General features: G+C 40.5%; 1 long non-coding RNA gene across 1 annotated transcript; it reads right to left on the reverse strand.

The window, feature by feature from the left end:
• Window positions 1-184: 184 nt before the first annotated feature.
• Window positions 185-18,028, reverse strand: LOC140704406 (uncharacterized). Its single transcript, XR_012083586.2, has 2 exons — window positions 17,878-18,028; window positions 185-3,609 (listed from the first exon to the last, which is right to left on the reverse strand). It is a non-coding gene; the product is annotated as an uncharacterized LOC140704406 (long non-coding RNA).

Raw genomic sequence — 18,028 nt, forward strand, 5'->3', positions numbered from 1 at the left:
CCGTTTCTTTTATGCTGATGCATTGTACAGTGAGCAAACATCAAAGCAAATGGAATATAGAGTGCTCACCCTTACTGAGCTCCAGTCTCTACTGAGTATCATTTTTGTGGGGGAGTGTACCTAAACTACACAGAAGGAATAACAGGCACATCAAAAAAAGTCACAGGCCATGCACAACTCTGAATGTATTTTTAAGCCAAATGTTGCCAACATTTTATTTCCTTAGATGGTTCTCCACTGCATTTATATATTGTATCCAACAAGATCTGTTGCTGGAGAAAATCTCCAACCTGTCTGGATTGTTCATGAAACGACTAACTTGTGAAGAAAATTCAGGTTTTTAGCCAGCTCAGGGGGCAGAAGAAAAACCCAGTCTTCCCATTACTGGTTGCTATTGCATCTCAAACCCCAAACCACTTCTGCACAAATTGTACAGCCTACGTTATTGAGTGCTGTTGAGCTAGAGACCCAGGGGCCTAGCAGCTCGATGTATCGTAGCTTGGGTCCAATTCTGACACACTGAGGTAAGTGCAGAGTAAACACAGGAGCCAGACAGGCAGGAGGTGCAGTCACAGACAAGCTGAAGACCAAATACCAGATCAATAGGCAGGTCAGACAAATCAAGGAACTGACCAGTAGCAGCTGGCCCAGTAGGACAAATGTGATAACAGCTAATTTCAGGCCCAGGTTTATTCTCGCCAGCCTATCCCTGCCTTAGTAAAAGTGAAGAAGCAGTTCCCTGCCTGTGTGGGAATGATGCCTGTGTGTAAATAATGCTCCCCTCCTGCTGAAATGGGAATCAATCTCTCTCTCTCTCTCTCTCTCTCTCTCTCTCTCTCTCTCTCTGTGTGTGTGTGTGTGAGTGAGTGAGTGAAAGAGAGTGAGAGTGAGACAAGTAGAAGATAGAAACAGCAAAAGGTAGGGACATTTCTAATTTGGGAAGAATGTTTTTCTCGTCCCCAGCTGAGCTGAGGAGTAAACTAATAGAGGGTGTGTAGAAGCAGTATCTGAATGAACATCTGTCTCTAGTATCTGTGTGTGTGAACCCCACCTGGTTATACTTCTTCCCAAAATTCTGGGACCTCCCCTGTTTCCAAACACAACTGCTATAACTATTCCATAGCTGGAATCAAAATGTGGCTCTTTAACTCAGCGGTAGGGCACCTGCTTTGTCATCGCTGGCTGCCTCCAAATGGAAAAGAGTGAAGTATCATGTGGTAACAAACATTTCTCTGCCTGAGGCCCTGGAGAGCTGTTGCCCGAGAGAGCAGACAACTCTGAGAAAGAGAGAGAATGAGAGAAACAGTCTGACCAGGTACATGGTATAACTGGGGGCTCTAAAATGTACTTCTTCTTTCCAATGAGATTGCCATGTGTTGATTTACTCCTGCAGTCTCTCTCCAGAGATGTACATCAAAGCCCCATCCAAAACTGGATGGTCACTAGGGTGGACAAGATATATCAAGGGAAGAAAAGGTGGTAATTTCTAGTGAAGTGCATGTGCATGCCTCTGATGGGGCTGGTCTCAAGCTGAGGAGGTAATAAAAGATCTGCCCTCTCCTTTCATCCTCATACTTTCAAAGTTCAATTCCTAATTGAAAAGGATCAAGGAACTACTGTATTGGATATAAACACTAGGTTCAAGTTCAGCTCCAATCATGAGCAAATTGTTGCTCTGGAAGAGAGGCTGCTCCCCATGAAATATTTGCTGAGACGGGCAAAGGAGCATCATGACATGGAGGGAGGTGCAAACTGAAATGCATGTCTCCTTGTGTGCCTGTGCCAGCTTCACACCCGGAAATCTGCTTATGCACATGAGTTTCCCTTGTTGGATCAGGCTAACTTGAGCTCTTTAAGTAAACAGGAAAACAAAAACAGATTCTATCATAATTTTCCTAATGTTTTGCTTTTTGAGAACAGATTATTTTAACATATGTTATAATTTGAATAGTCAATTAGTGCAAAATTATACCATGGAAATAATAGGTCACTGCAGCTGAAACCAACTTTGTGTCCAAGAAGTGTAACTGAGGCAGTCTTTCACGCCTGAGAAATCAGATTTATAAAGGAAGAATGTGTTTGTGTCCTGAAGACCAACCGAAAAGCAGAGCAAGCTGTTCTGCAAACTACAGGAGACATAAATACCGTAGCTGCTATTGTGGCAATAACATGTCCTTCAGCATTTGAGGAATTTCTTTTGCTGACAGATTTTCTGTAATTGATAGTTTGACTCTACTACAATGTCTCTTTTTAGTTTAGGCAGGCTACTTGTTGTTCAGTAGTTAAGTCATGTCTGACTCTTCGTGACCCCATGGACCAGAGCACGCCAGGCCCTCCTGTCTTCCACTGCCTCACAGATTTTGGTCAAATTCATGTTGGTAGCTTTGGTGACACTGTCCAACCATCTCATCCTCTGTCGTCCCCTTCTCCTCTTGCCTTCACACTTTCCCAACACCAGGGTCTTTTCCAGGGAGTCTTCTCTTCTCATGAGATGGCCAATGTATTGGAGCCTCAGCTTCAGGATCTGTCCTTCCAGTGAGCACTAAGGGTTGATTTCCTTCAAAATAGATAGGTTTGTTCTCCTTGCAGTCCAGGGGACTCTCAAGAGTCTCCTCCAGCACCACAGTTAAAAAGTATCAATTCTTCGGCGGTCACTCTTCTTTATGGTTCAGCTCTCACTTCCATACATCGCTACTGGAAAAACCATAGCTTTGACTATGTGGCCCTTTGTCGGCAAGGTGATGTCTCTGCTTTTTTAAGATGCTGTTGAGGTTTGTCATCACTTTCCTCCCCAGAAGCAGGTGTCTTTTAATTTCGTGGCTGCTGTCTCCATCTGCAGTGATCATGGAGCCCAAGAAAGTAAAATCTGTCACTGCCTCCATATCTGCTTCAGAATTTTCACTGGGATTGATGTCAGGCCGACCATCTGTAGTTCACTGGTTCGTCCTTCTTGTCATTTTTGGAGATTGGGACAACATTAGCTCTCCTACAATCATCTGGTACTTCAACCATCCTCCATGATTTCAAGAAAATAATAGGCAGTGTTTCTCTCCAGCCAGTTCTTTCAATATCCATGGAGACAGTTCATTGGGACCTGGAGATTTAAACACATTCAAAGTAGCATGGTATTCTTTGATTATGTGCTTATCAATCTCAAGCTGCAACCCTATCCCCTTCCTTTGTACTTTACATTTAGCTGGAGAATCATAGATTGTCTTTTGGGAGAAGACTGAGCTGAAGTAGGAATAGAGCACTTCTGCCTTTTCCTTGTTGTTTGTTATCATTTTCCCATCCACACTGAGCAGTTTTATTTTCTGTCTTTTGCTATGCACATACCTAAAAATGTTTTTTTGTCGCTTTTAGCATCTTTTACTAACCTCAGCTCATTCTCAGCTTTTGCTTTCCTAACACCATCCCTGCAAGTCTTTGCTGCTTATCTATACTCTTCCTTTGCAGCGGACATTCTTTCCACTTCCTATATATGTCCTTTTGTTTTCAGGTCTTCTCTGAACTTTTTATGAAGCCACATTGGTCTATTTTGCCATCTTCCACCTTTTTTCTTCTTGAAATTGTTTGTAGTTATGCCTTTAGTATTTAGTATTCCGATACCTAAAGAAATACAAGAAAAACTTGAAATTTGGGCAAAATTACAACTCTCATTGCTAGGAAGAATTGCTATTATAAAAATGAATATCCTGCCAAAGTTGTTCTTATTTCAAAATTTACCAATATTGATTAATTATAAATACTTTAAGGAAGTTGATGCAGTGATCTTTAAGTTCATTTGACAAGCTAAAACCCAAGAATAAAACTTCAAGTTTTACAGGATTTAAAAGAAAGAGGAGGAATGGGTTTACCAAATGGCTTCAGCATTGAGTTGGATAAAGGAATGGATTATGTTGGAAGATCAAAGACTTTTAAAATTAGAAGGACATGATTTAAGACTAGGATGGCATGCATATATATGGTACGGCAAGGCTAAAGAACAAACAATTTTTTCTGATCATATAGTAAGGAAAGCATTATACTAGGTGTGGCAAAGATTTCGAGAGCAAATGTATATAAAAAAAATCCAATCTGGTTAGCACCGCTGGAAGCTTTTACCCAACCCTCTTTAATGACAGAGGAATGGAGATATACATACAAAGAATTATTAACCAAAGAACAACAATTAAGAAATACACAAGAGCTGAAGGAATTGGGTTTACAAATAGACTGGTGGACAATGTTAAAATTAGAATCAAGGTTTAAAAAAGATAAAACAGTGGGCTTTTAAGAGGGGAAGGTACAGGTGGATGAATTATGAATTTACAATAGTGAGAAAAACATACAGAAAATGTATACTTTTTGCTAGAATATAATGTAGAAAGGGTAAAAACTGTGATATTAAATGGGTGTAAAACTTCGGCTACACTATATATAGATGAGTGGACTCGAATGTGGAACAAGAATTATAGATGTCTCAAACCAGTAAACTTAAGAAAAAATGTTTTAAAGATGTTTCATAGATGGTATTATACACCTGTAAAATTAGCAAAAATGGCATTGGGGCCGAGTAATTTATGCTGGAAATGTTCTCAGCCACCAGGAACTTTTTTCCATATGTGGTGGACTAACGATAAAGCAAAAAAGTTTTGGAAACAGATAAAAGATATAGCACAAGAAATTATACACCAAGAAATAATGTTTAAACCAGAAATGTTTTTATTGAATATAATTCCAGAAACTGTTGATAAAAAAATTAAATACATGCTGTTGCACATATTCACAGCAGCAAGGCTGATCTGGAGCCAGAGGTGGAAAATGCAAGAAACGCTGAAGAAAGAGGATTTACTTAAAAAGTTATTAGATACTGCTGAAATGGATAGCTTATCAGAGACACTACATGAGAACTCGAGAATATATATTAAGGAAAGTTGGAAAATGTTTTATGACTGGGCCCAGAAACAGAAATGAGTAGAGAATGTATTAGAGGTTATCACATCACAGTCATGAAGTCAAGGGCTTTTTAGATATTGTACGAAAGCTAATACACCCATGTGTATATGCTTTGTGTTTTGGTAATCCTGTTGTTTCCCTTTCCCTGCTGTTGTATTGTATAGTTGTTTGGTAATAGTTAAATAAATAAAAAAAAGAATTTCTTGTTTTAGAAACACCTAACCATTTTGGGCATGTTTCATGTGAGGATTTCCTGCCATAGGACTTTACCTATTATTGTTCTGAGATTATTAAAATTGGCTTTCCTAAAATCCAGCATATATGTGTGGCTGCTTTTGTTTCTTTTGAAATCAAGAAGTCAAGTAAAACATGGTCACTTTCCCCCAGAATTCCTCTTGCTGCCACTTCTTCCACCAACTCATCTCTATTAGTTAGGATCAAGTCAAGAATAGCTATTGTTATAGATCACAAACTGAATGTGAGCCAACATGGGGATATGGCTGCAAAAAAGGCAAATGCTATTTTAGGCTGTATTAACAGTAATCTTCAAATCCCATAAAATACTAGTCCCCCTCTATCTGGGGAGTTAGAGACTGGTTAAGATTAATAGATAGAGAAGGTGGAAATTATATGGCAAGAGAATACTATGTACATCTGAAGAACTTCTGTGATTAATAAGTTGGCTTCACTTTAATAAATAAGTTTTGCTTGCATTCACCGTACAAGTGTCTGATCAAATATCATTTATTTTGTGGATTGAGGTAATCCGCTGGTGGCAGTGAAAGGAAAACAACTGGAACCTTTGTGGGGGCACAAAACGTAGGTGCCTCAAGGAGGTAAACATCACAATAGGCTTCTTCCTCTCCTCCTTTCTTCCCTTCTCCTTCCCTTCTATTTTTTCTCTCTGGGCTCACCCAATCCTCTGAACCCCAACTCTTCCTTTTTTTTCCTTTTCCTCTCCCCATCATTAGAAATACCTCCCTTATAGCCTTCTTTCCTCCTTCCTTTTCACCCTTTCCTCCTATCCTCAGGCTCTCCAATTTTGCAGGTAGAGAGAGTTCCTGGAGGTTGATTTCTCCAGCCTCAGATGTTTGAGGGGACAGCTCACTGCTAGTTATTAGAGGTGTCTTTGCCTTTTCCTCACACATTCCCCCCGACAAGTGTGCTAAGTGCTTCTTAGTTAGATCTGTAAGACGTGCTGATATATGGGCAACATTTGGAATAAATTGTCTGTAATAGCAAGCTAGTCCTAAAAATTGTTGTATTTCTTTGTTTGAGGATGTGGCCACTCTGATTTTGGGGGGCCTACAATAAACTGCATTTCTGAATGTCCATTAGGAAATGTACTTGCTGGATAAAGAGCCAGCCTGTGTGATCTTGGGCAATCTGTGTATTCCTAAGGTAGCCCCAGAGGAAAACTACCTCTGAGAGTACTCTTCCTAGGACAGACTGACAGGTTACCATAAGTTGGAATCAACTTGACCACACATCCATATCATCATCATCCTCAAAGCATTACACCAAAGGATGGTTGGGACGACCCAGCTGTGGAGCTAGAAGTATGGTGTCCAATTCCTCACTGTGCCTCCTAGGAGAAGATCCAGCTTGTGTAGCTTTGGGCTGGTAAACCACTTATGTATGTTTTATAGCTAGGAAACTCTAGAAAAGGGTTGCCATAAGTTGGAATTGATGGCACCTAGTTATTACTGGTTCTTTTCTAACTAGGGGCATCCTGGGTATGATTCAGATGTTAGGGATTCCATTTTTCCCTCAGGGATTCTTAACTGCTCTCTCAGGGAACCTGTTACTTCAAAAGCACTCTGCACATGCTTAGTGAGATCTAGCCCGATTAAACAAGGTGCAGGAATTTGATCAGAAATTGCCACGTCCCAATTTCCATTCCAATCTCTATAGTTTATTTTCACTTTAGCCATGGGTAAAATCACTGGAGTAGAACTTATTCCCTTGATTGTAATAATTTGGTTTGGAAGAATTTGTTCTTTCTGAATCACATCAGGATGACACAGGGTTATGTTAGAACAAGTATTAACCACTCCAACATAAGACTTTTCACTAATAAGAATTCTCTTACCAGGGTTATGAACTAAAATATCTTCTGCCTTTGCTAGAAAACAATGCACGACTTGGGCTAGTGGCAGATCAGTTGCCATGGAGACAGAACCACCATTGTTACAACCTTCAGTACCTTCTGCAGTTTTCAAGCAGTATATTTTCTTGGTCTGACTATCATCCTTCCCACTATTAAGTTTATTTTTCATACAATTGAACTGTAAATGACCGAACTCTTCACAGTTATAACATTTGTAAGACCTTCTCTCATTCTGAGATCTGTTAAACTTTTCCTCAGGGTTCATTTGGTTCTGAGAACTAGGCCGTGCTAATTTAGGTGAGGCACTAATCTGGCCTTCTTTCCCTCATACTTTGCTGAGGTAATTTTTATTAAAGGGTTTCTTATTGTTGTCCCAGTTTTGCTTGTTAAATTTTACCTCAGAGAAGTTGTAGTCTCGAATCTCCCCAATGTAATTAGCTGTTTCACCTGCTTCTAATAGATTTTTAGGATTTTCGTCTTTGACTAACGCAATTCCCCATGCAAAATAGCATAAATCTTTTCTAACCCGATCACATTTTTCATCTGCTCAAGAGAAGTGACATTTTCATGTTCCATCAGTTTTTCCAAACATTGCAGCAGTTTAGACCCTAGCTGAGAATAAGATTCCTCAGGCTTTTTGGTTAGGGAACGAAATTTTCTAGGCAGGTGTTCTGCACTGATGCCAAATCTAGAAAATATTATTTTTCTATATGCTTCAAAATCTCCAGCCTGCTCCAGAGGCATCTGAGAGTATGAATCAGCTAAATCTCCACTTATTTGGGATCTCAAAGCCATCATCTTTTCCTCATCCTTAACATTAATGTCCCACCAAGCCCGTTCAAATGATATGAGGACAGATTCAGGGCAGTCTTCTTTTCTATATTGGGGACATTTCTTTAAGTCAAGATTTGAGAGATTTCCCTCACTAGAGTAGTATTATTATTACTATTATTGTTTTGAGCAGTCAATTTTAATCTTTTCATTTCCATTTGAAATTCCATTTGTCTTTTTTCTTGTTCCAATGTGATTTCTCTCTCTCTTAATTCTATTTGTATGGCCTCAGCCTTTTATCTGGCCCTTTCTTTCTCCATTTCAAAATCTATTTCCTTTTGTCTGGCCTTTTCTTTCTCCATAATCTCTAATTCCTTGAGCTGTAGCTCCTGGGCTTTTTCCTCAGCCCTGGCTTTAATTTCTAGTTCCTTTAATTTAAATTCCTGTTGTAATTTCCATTTTTCAAAATCTGGTGAGCTTAAAACAACTTCTCTCCCTGAGGCACCCTCATGAGGCTCATGTTCCCCAGCTAGAGGGTCTCCATTTCCCTCCACTTCCTGAGGTAAACTTTGTGCCTCTTGAAGATCAATTACCTCCATTACTAACTTTCTAATTCTTTTGGGTGGCATTAGTGTGTGTACTTTGATAAGAACTGGTTTCTATTGCAGAGTTAGTCAATCAGGCCTTTTTTAAAAACACTTTTTGACTGTTGTTTTCTTTTCCCATTGTTTTTCTGGTATACTATGTAGCTCTCACTTGGCAGCTAAAGATGGCTACACTTTTTCTGGCACCGCGCCAGCCACGATGTTTCTTGGACTGAGACAACCTTCTTGCCTCCAGACACAAAACAAATTCTGTTTTCAAGCCTCTGCTTTTTAAGTTCCTTTCACCTCAGACCTGTTCTGACTCTGGCTTCTGCTTTTTATCCACAAGCGCTCCCTTAACACTCAGAGCCTTGGATTTTAAGCTAGCCCACTGGGTCTGTTCAAATCCTGAGGTAACCTCAAAAGGAATTTTCCCTTCAGAGTCGTTCCCTATCTTAATCCCCCCCAAATCTGGGATCAGAAGCCCCACCACTAAGCTTTACCACTAAAGCTCTAACAGGTTACCCACTTCTTTCCCACAGACCTCTGGCTAAAAGGCACCCTTGACTTAAAGAAAATTCACTTTTAACTCTGGCTTGACTGGACTTTTTCGGATCCCACCGCTGGACACCAATTGTGACATTCACCTCCTTGAGGCACCTACATTTCGTGCCCTCACAAAGGTTCCAGTTGTTTTCCTTTCACGGCCACCAGTGGATTACCTCAGTCCACAAAATAAATGACATTTGATCAGACACTTGTATGGTGAATGCAAACAAAACTTATTTATTAAAGTGAAGCCAACTTATTAATCACAGAAGTTCTTCAGATATACATAGTATTCTCGTGCCATATAATTTCCACCTTCTCTATCTATTAATCTTAACCAGTCTCTAACTCTATCTCTATCTCTTCTGACTGTCTCTCACAAACTCACTCTGACTGACTCTCCTCCTCTCAGGCTCTGCCTTTTAACCTCTCTCTCAGCTCCGCCTCTCAACCACATTAGCATAGACATGAATAATACATGACTTATACCTAAAAAGGGTGAATGCTACACCTATATCTTCAATGTGCTAGGCAGAGAGGAAGGAAAGGGAGAAAGAGGTGGAGGATATATGCGAGGAAGGTGAGGTGCGGGATTAGAGATACAGTTGGGAGAACATGATCCTCTAGAATGGACCGTTTACATGTATCCACGTAGGAAAGGTCCCTCGAAGAGGGTGGTTTGCCCCGAGACAACCCTGGTGACACAGATGATGTAAGAAGGTGACTGGGCTCGCCACCCATGCTGTGGGACTATATGTGCAGTGAGGAGCAATCCTTTGAGGAAGCCCACATTCAGAGAGAGATTTGGAACACTTCCACCTTAGAGGACGGATGAAATAAAGTGACTATGTTGTGGAATGACCCTATGGTGATGGCTGGTCCCGTTGGACCTACAGAAGTTATTGTTGATTCCCCCCCCCCCCCAGTCGTTCAAGTAAACATTTTCCAGGCAAAAATGAGTCTCCTGTAATCAATACGGTCAAACAAGGGGAACTGCCTAAGAATATTTCTGAACCCACTATTCCATTTTGACTTGCTTGCAACCTTCTCAGCTGCTACCTGTTTAGCTCCTGCTAGATCACTAATTCAGATTCCTTGCCATGGTCCTTATATTTGTTAGAAGTGCAGCAACACTGTGCAGTTAGAATGAGTACAGTATTTAGGATGGTGAACTAAGGTCTAAAAGAAGAACTTGAGTCACAGAATGTCTATATAGATTGGTGGCCTAGAGCACAGTTAGAATCTAGATATTCAAAAGATAAAATAGAAGGTTTCTACTCAGAGCAAACGATTCTTGATAAGCTTTTGCTGGGTTCAAAAGAACAAATTGTTAAGAAAATGTATAATTATATGCTGGAAATTAAAGTGCAAGATGAAATGGTTAAGGAATGTATGATTAAATGGGCACAAAATATAGGGCATAATATTGATATTGATCAATGGCTGAAAATGTGGCAAAGTAACATAAAACTTACAAGATCAGTTAATTTTAAAGTGAACATATATAAAATGTTTTATAGGTGGCACATGACCCCAGAAAAATTGTCAAAGATGTATACAGATGTATCAAATAAGTGTTGGAAATGTGAAGCCCAAGTGGGAAGTTATCATATGTGGTGGTCATGTGGAGTAGCAAAACAATATTGGAAAAGAGTACATGCCATGTTGCAACAAATATTGCTCTGTAAGGTGCCATTAACCCCAGAACTGTTTTTACTGAGTATGATACCTGATAATATAGATAAGTCAAAGGAACATATATATATTGTTACGGCAGCCAGAATTCTATATGCTAAAAATTGGAAAAGTCCAACAGTACCGAAACAAGAAGATCTTATTGAAAAAATACGGGAAATAGCAGAAATGGATATTCTATCAGAAGTCATGAAGAATTATCCCTTGCAAAAGGCAACAGAAAGATGGGATCTATTCAACAATTGGACTGAATTAACAGGCAGCGTGTAAACAGCATATATTGAAATGAGAACTTAATCTAGAAGGCAGAAAAGAGTAAACAGAATAACTTAAAATCTTGATATGGCAATAGGTATAGAATGGATGTTGGTATGTTATTGTCTCTCCTCTTCCTCATTAATTCCAATTCCCTTTTTCCTTTCTGTCACCCCTTATGTTAAAAAATAAAAAACATTTAAAAAAAAAGAATGAGTACAGTATTTGAAGTAACCAGTGACAGGCAACAGGGAGATAGAGACCAGGTGAGAATGAGCATCTTTTCTATGACTACTTGTGAATTTTTGCCCTTAAATCACTTCCCTCTTCTTCAAGGAAATAGTCTAGTTCTTTCCTCTTCCTCCTACAATGGAAGGATGCCTACAAGGGTGCCTCCATGTTGACCTTCAGTGTACCGACATTCACAGAAGCCAACTCTGTTTCTGTATCCTAGTCTATGTTTTATCCTGCTTTATCTTGAATGAATTTCTTGGAACAATAAACATAGTTTTCCTTTCTCCCTTACCATTAGCATCCTCCTACCTGTTTCCCCTAAAATAAGTCCTAACCTGAAAATAAGCCCTAGTATGATTTTTCAGGATGTTCGTAATATAATCCCTACTCCAAAAATAAGCCCCGTTAAGTGAAACTCCGCTCTCCACCATTGTGCAGCAACCAGGAGATGACATGACTGTATTTGAATAAACATAGATTGTTGTACATGGAAAAATAAAACATCCCCTGAAAATAAGCCCAAAGGTTGTTTTTTTAAAGCAAAAATGAATATAAGATCCTGTCTTATTTTCGAGGAAACAGGGTACTTCATAGCTATAAACCCAACTTATTTACCGCCTGCATTCTGGTAACACAGCTACCATGATTTTCTCCATTGCCAAGCCAGCAAAGGGCCGTAGCGTTACAACAATGGATGGTCTATGACATGTTCTACCATGTGGAAATCTTCAGTGTATTCATTTTATATTTGTCTCTTTATTTATAATTTTTTAAAAGTGCATGACAATTTCTCAGCACACAGATGAACTTCAACTGTGAAAGGAATAAAAAGAGTGATGAGCAAGCACATAATGGTATATATCCTTAAATACATATTTGGGTCATGTGGGTTTCCAGTTTAGCAGTGGAGCATTAAACTATTGCTGCTGCAATTTATTATATATGGGTTTGCCTTTCAAAACATTCTGAAAATTTAAGTCACTTGAGTATGTCTGGGAGATGGTATACTATGGGGCTCTATAGGCATAGGCATCCTTCAGTCTCGAGAGACTATGGTAATATGCTCTGAATCGAGGAATATCCTATACAGAGCATGAAGCCTGGGTAAAGTAATATGGAGGATAGGCTTTTACCCAAGCAGCAGATCCCCCCTCTCCACATTGCTGAAATGGTCCAATGGAAAGGCAAGAGCCAATACAACTTGTTCCAGCAACGTCGCAGGAGTTGCCAGAACGACACGAACTGTCTTCAGGACTCCAGCTCTGGATTTTGCGTCTAGGTTAATTCCTGAGGCCTTTTCCATGAGTGGATATAGCCACAAGGCAGTGGAGGTTTGAAATCAGAATTTTCCTTCTCCTGGGGGGCTCTATAGGAAGAATGAAATACACACCTGTCTCTTTGAAGCAAAATGGGGAGGGAACGAAGTCCCAGATATCTTTATCGGCTAAGGGAGGAGAACCGCAACACAAAGAAAACATTCTCAGTGTACAATCTTTAGAGCACTAGAATAAAATACAAATTCAAATACATAACATCGCTACATGGATTCACCCTTCCAATGCCCCTCCTCCACAACTCCCACTGGAGGCCAGCCTGGCCCCATCTTTGCTGTCCTTCCACAAGCAGGCAAAGACCTTTCTCTTCAGGCAAGCCTTTTGTCAGTGACAGGCTGCCTGAGTGGGGCTTTTTAAAATGGGTTTTTATGCATTATTGCTTTAAATGTGTTTTCAGTATTGCTTTTGTTTGCCATTTCTCAGAGTGGTATTTCTTTGTTCCTTTTAAATATTTGATTATTGTTTTAGCTTTAATATTGTCTTTTAACAACGTAAACCACCACTGTATACTCATTGTTTTCTGTTTTAAATACTGTCTTTCAATGATATAAACTGCATAGGTACTTTTTAAGGAGAAAAGTGGGGTAAAAATAATTTCAATAACTAAAAATAGGTAAACTTGTTGAATTACTTTTACCTAAACCACTGGTTCTTAACCTTTGTTACTCAGATGTTTTTGGACTGCAACTCCCAGAAGCCTTCACCATCAGCTCTGCTGGCTGGGGTTTCTGGGAGTTGCAGTTCAAAAACACCTGAGTAACAAAGGTTGAGAACCACTGACCTAAACCAAAGTGATAAGAGCCTGTATCATCTTCTAGAGCAGCAGTTCTTAACCTTATCTTTTGTTGCCATGAATTACCAAGATTTAAAACCCTAAACTGCATCAAATAGTTGCAACACTAGTTGCAGTCACTTTTTAAGATGACTGGAAGAAGCTTTATTTTGCTTTGAACAGGACAGTAGCAGGCATCATTCAGTCTCAAGAGACTATGATAACGTGCTGTAAATAGAGGTCTTGGAACAGCGTCTAGTGTGGCTCAGAAGATCAATTCGAGTGTGACAATCCCTTCCACACTGAAGGCAAATACAATCTGTCCCCTGTCCAGCTCCCTCATTTTGCTGGTTTCCAGACTGCCTCTTTGCCTCAGCCTGCTGAACAAGTGTCTCTTCTAATTGGGAGAGGCCATGCTGCACCGCCTGCCTCCAGGCTGAACGCTCAGATGTCAAGGTTTCCCATTTGTTGAAGTCCATTCTTAAGGCCTTCAGATCCCGCTTGCAGATATCCTTGTATCACAGCTGTGGTCTCCCTCTGGGGCAATTTCCCTGCACTAGTTCTCCATACAGGAGATCTTTTGGAATCCAACCATCAGCTATTCTCACGACATGCCCAAGCCAACATAGATGTCACTGTTTCAGTAACAGGCTGTTTGAACAGGAGGCACCCTCAACAGCATCAGTTCTTTTATATTTCAAATTGAGCAAGCGATTCATTCTGAGGCCCAGCCAAAATGTATTGTTACAAAATTCACTGCAATAATATAGAAAAGTCGCTTTACCCAACAATAACCAAATGACTTTACTAGCAGAAATCAAAGAAGAAACACAATCACAGAGTCAGTCTAAACACTCACTCACACTGACACTGAATGACTCCAACTCTCTCTTTCCACAACTTCTGACTACCTGCCCAGTAGCAAGAAATGTTATGTGCTATCTCTCAGCTACTCAGCATCATTCACTTGCATGTGCTTACCGTGTGCAGAAATATCAGTTACTTGCTGTCAAACAGTTATTTTCATAACCGATTTTTTACTTTTGTTTATTTTTAATGGAGTCAATAGGTTAGAAAAGCCAAGTTTTACACAAACAAGGAAGGGAAATTAAGATTCTGTTCTACGTTTCTCTTTCTTTCTTTCTTTCTTTCTTTCTTTCTTTCTTTCTTTCTTTCTTTCTTTCTTTCTTTCTTTCTTTCTTTCTTTCTTTCTTTCTTTCTATTTTAACTGCAAAACATCATAACATTTTTTCAAGCCTTTATGGACCCCCTGTGAAGACACTGTGACTCCTGGGGGGGGGTGTTTGCAGACCACAGGTTAAGAACATATGCTATAGGGTAAATATCACTTACAGTACTTCCTTCTCCTATTCCCTTTCCTTCTAAACTGAAATTTTGAATCATAGCCACTTCGTAAGATTTCCCCACCCACTGGGCTGAACTAAATAGTCCACAGGGGTTACAATAGCTAATGGGAAATTAGTGAAAGTAGACATCACCATTTTTATTTTTTAATCTTACTGCATTTCTAAACCAATCCAAGCTATTTTTGACTTTTTAAAGCGCTTTGCAGCAGGGGGCTAGGTTTCCTTCCTTCCTTCCTAAATACCAGAGTTTGGAAGTAACTTGCTACAAATAATGAGTTACTCACAAATGATTCCTCTTATGCAATAACTATGAAATAAGCACGATAAATTACTACTGTAGCTGAATGAAGGATAACGTCAGTTCTTTTGCTATATACCCATAACCGTTTTAACATCTTCCAGATTAAGCATTTGTTCTTCTCATGTTTAGCACTGATCTTATCAGTATTGCTGCCGCCATCCATACAACATTCCTCTTTTCTCGCATAGTAAAGTGACATTTCCCAGGACTTTGTGTATCTTTCCATCTTTTCTGAATGTAGGGTATTTTTTTATATTACTTTATTCAGGTATTTTAATCAGTTTTGGAGCATAGCTGTGCTACAGATTTATACCAGTTTGATACAGTGTTAACTGTTATGGCTTTAATCTCTAAAATTCTGAGATTTAAATGCTCTGATCAGGAGAGTGCTATAGTCGAGAATTTTATGAATTGTACTTATCTAAGCACCAGGACTCTGTAGCATGAAGCTGTGGGTGGCAGTTAAAGCAGAGCTTAGGGCTTCACTTTGTAAAAGAGACTTTTTCTGTTAGTCAGTAGTCCAGATCTGGAACAGATTATTGCTGTTGTTCATTATTAAACCATTCTTGTTACTGGGGCAGCCTTTGGAAAATGCCTTAAAATGCTCACCAGTTCCTTCAAGTGGCCAATTCTGTTTATTGTACATTGAAAATACTGTGATAAACACATTACCAAGCAAACCTTCCTTTGGCGCATTCTTTCCAGATGCCTCGAATTGCAACCCTCCCCCAACAATCCAACTGGAGATAGGACACAATGTACTATTAAGCTACTGCCTGCCAGCCATAGACAGTATATAGACTATTATGAGATATGTCTTTATCAGTTTTGCTGATTCCATATATCCCAAATACAGCATTTAAAATTCAGCCCTACCAACTATCTCCATCTCAAACTTTTATGTGAGAAACTAAAGTTGGACAGGTGCTGGGATTTCAGCTTAAATTAGGACAATTTGCCTGCATGTGTATTGGTAGTCTCCCTCTCCCATGTGTGCATGCCCCAAACTTCTTATGCATGGCCACTTTGTCACTTTTCTCTCTCTTTCTTGCCCATGTATCTACTCATTATTATTATTATTATTATTATTATTATTATTATTATTATTATTATTATTATTATTATTATTATTATTATTATTATTATTATTATTATTATTATTATTATTATTATTATTAGGACTTATATACCGCCCCATAGCGCTACAAGCACTCTCCGGGCGGTTTACAATTTAATTATGTAGGCTACACATTGCCCCCCCCAGCGAGCTGGGTACTCATTTTACCGACCTCGGAAGGATAAAAGGCTGAGTCAACCTTGAGCCGGCTACCTGGGATTTGAACCCCAGGTCGTGAGCACAGTTTTAACTGCAGTACAGCGTTTTAACCACTGCGCCACGAGGCTCTTATTATTATTAATTTGATTTATACCCCGCCTATCTGGCCCAACGGACCACTCTAGGTGGCTCTACTCACTCTCTCACATGTGAGCGAATGCCTATACACCCGACTGCTCTCACTTGCTCTGTCTTTTGCATGTATACTTTCTTGTTTGTAACCTTGTTCCCTTTCTCTCTTGCATACATGTGTACCACCCACTCTCATAAGCACACAACCACTCACTCACTCACTCCTTTCTCTCTCTCTCTCTCTCTCTCTCTCTCTCTCTCTCATGCACCTTCTGGCTCTGATTTGCAGATTTGGTCTTGCACTCTTGTCACATGAGTGACTCTCCATGCATACACGGGCATGCTTCCCCTATAGGCTGAACCTATAGGCTTCAGTCCTGACCTTGGCATGCTTCCCCCTTCCCCCAGCAGATCATTCAAGGCAGCACATCTCCTCAGCCCTTCCAAAAATTGGCCCCCAAAATGCAAGTTGCACCCACTCAAGACTTCCAGGGGACATGACTTGCAAGATGTACCTCCTTTCATCCCTTCTAGATGTTCTGTTCGAGGTCTTAAAATGCTCTTTTCAGATACAGACACTCTGATCGAATATATTTTACTAAATTCCTATGAATTTAGTAAATTTACAGTGGTGCTCAAGTGACTAACAGTAATAGATAATTCAAATAACTCCAGAAATGTAAGTTAAGATTAGACTTTTACAAAAATTAAAAGAAATAACCACAAGGAAACTGTGAAAAAGTCCTCCAACTGTAACTGATGCCTTTGAATTGTGGTGCTGGAGGAGGCTCTTGAGAATCCCCTGGACTGCAAGGAGAACAAACCTATCAATTCTAAAGGAAATCAACCCTGAGTGCTCACTGGAAGGACAGATCCTAAAGCTGAGGCTCCAGTACTTTGGCCATCTCATGAGAAGAGAAGAATCTTTGGGAAAGACCCTGATGTTGGGAAAATGTGAGGGCAAGAGGAGAAGGGGATGACAGAAGACAAGATGGTTGGACAGTGTCAACGAAGCAACCAACATGAATCTGACCCAACTCCGGGAGGCAATGGAAGATAGGAGGGCCTGGCGTGCTCTGGTCCATGGGGTCACGAAGAGTCGGACACGACTAAACGACTAAACGAAACGACGAAACGACGTCTTTCAAAACACAGGAGCCACAGGGGCATCGCATAGCAGTGGGCCAGTACCCGCCATCTCTGGCTCTGGCCTCAACGACTTCTCCTTACGTGGACACCACCAGCCCACCCTTGGATCTTGGTGCAAACAATTAAAGAGGAAAGGCCCGTGAGAGTAGCCAGAAGAAAAAGCCTGGGCGGAAGATGAAGCCTTCCTCCCGCCTTCTGCTCTTCTACTTGCTGCCCTTGATGGTCGGGACACCACCCAACTGGCCGTGCCCGCTCAGCGGCTTCCAGGAAAAAATGCAAAGCACAAAAGAGGGAGCGCGATCTGCATCGCCCGCGGGGAGGAGAAAGAGGCGCGCGGGCGGGAGGGAGGGAGAGAGAGAGAGAGGCGCGCGCGCGGACGGAATGCCCCTGTCCTTGGCAGATGGTCTTACCCAGTGTGCATTGTTCCTCCGGAGTCTCTCCTTTATCCGCTGTAATTGGATCCTGGAGGGAGCCAGCGAGCAAGGGAGGGACGGAGGGAGACTGGGCGGGATTGCTGCCCAGTGAGCGGGCAGGCGAAAAAAATAAATAAAGGGGGGGGGG

The sequence above is a fragment of the Pogona vitticeps genome, chromosome 2 (assembly GCF_051106095.1).
Source record: "Pogona vitticeps strain Pit_001003342236 chromosome 2, PviZW2.1, whole genome shotgun sequence".
Classification (NCBI taxonomy): Eukaryota; Metazoa; Chordata; class Lepidosauria; order Squamata; family Agamidae; genus Pogona; species Pogona vitticeps.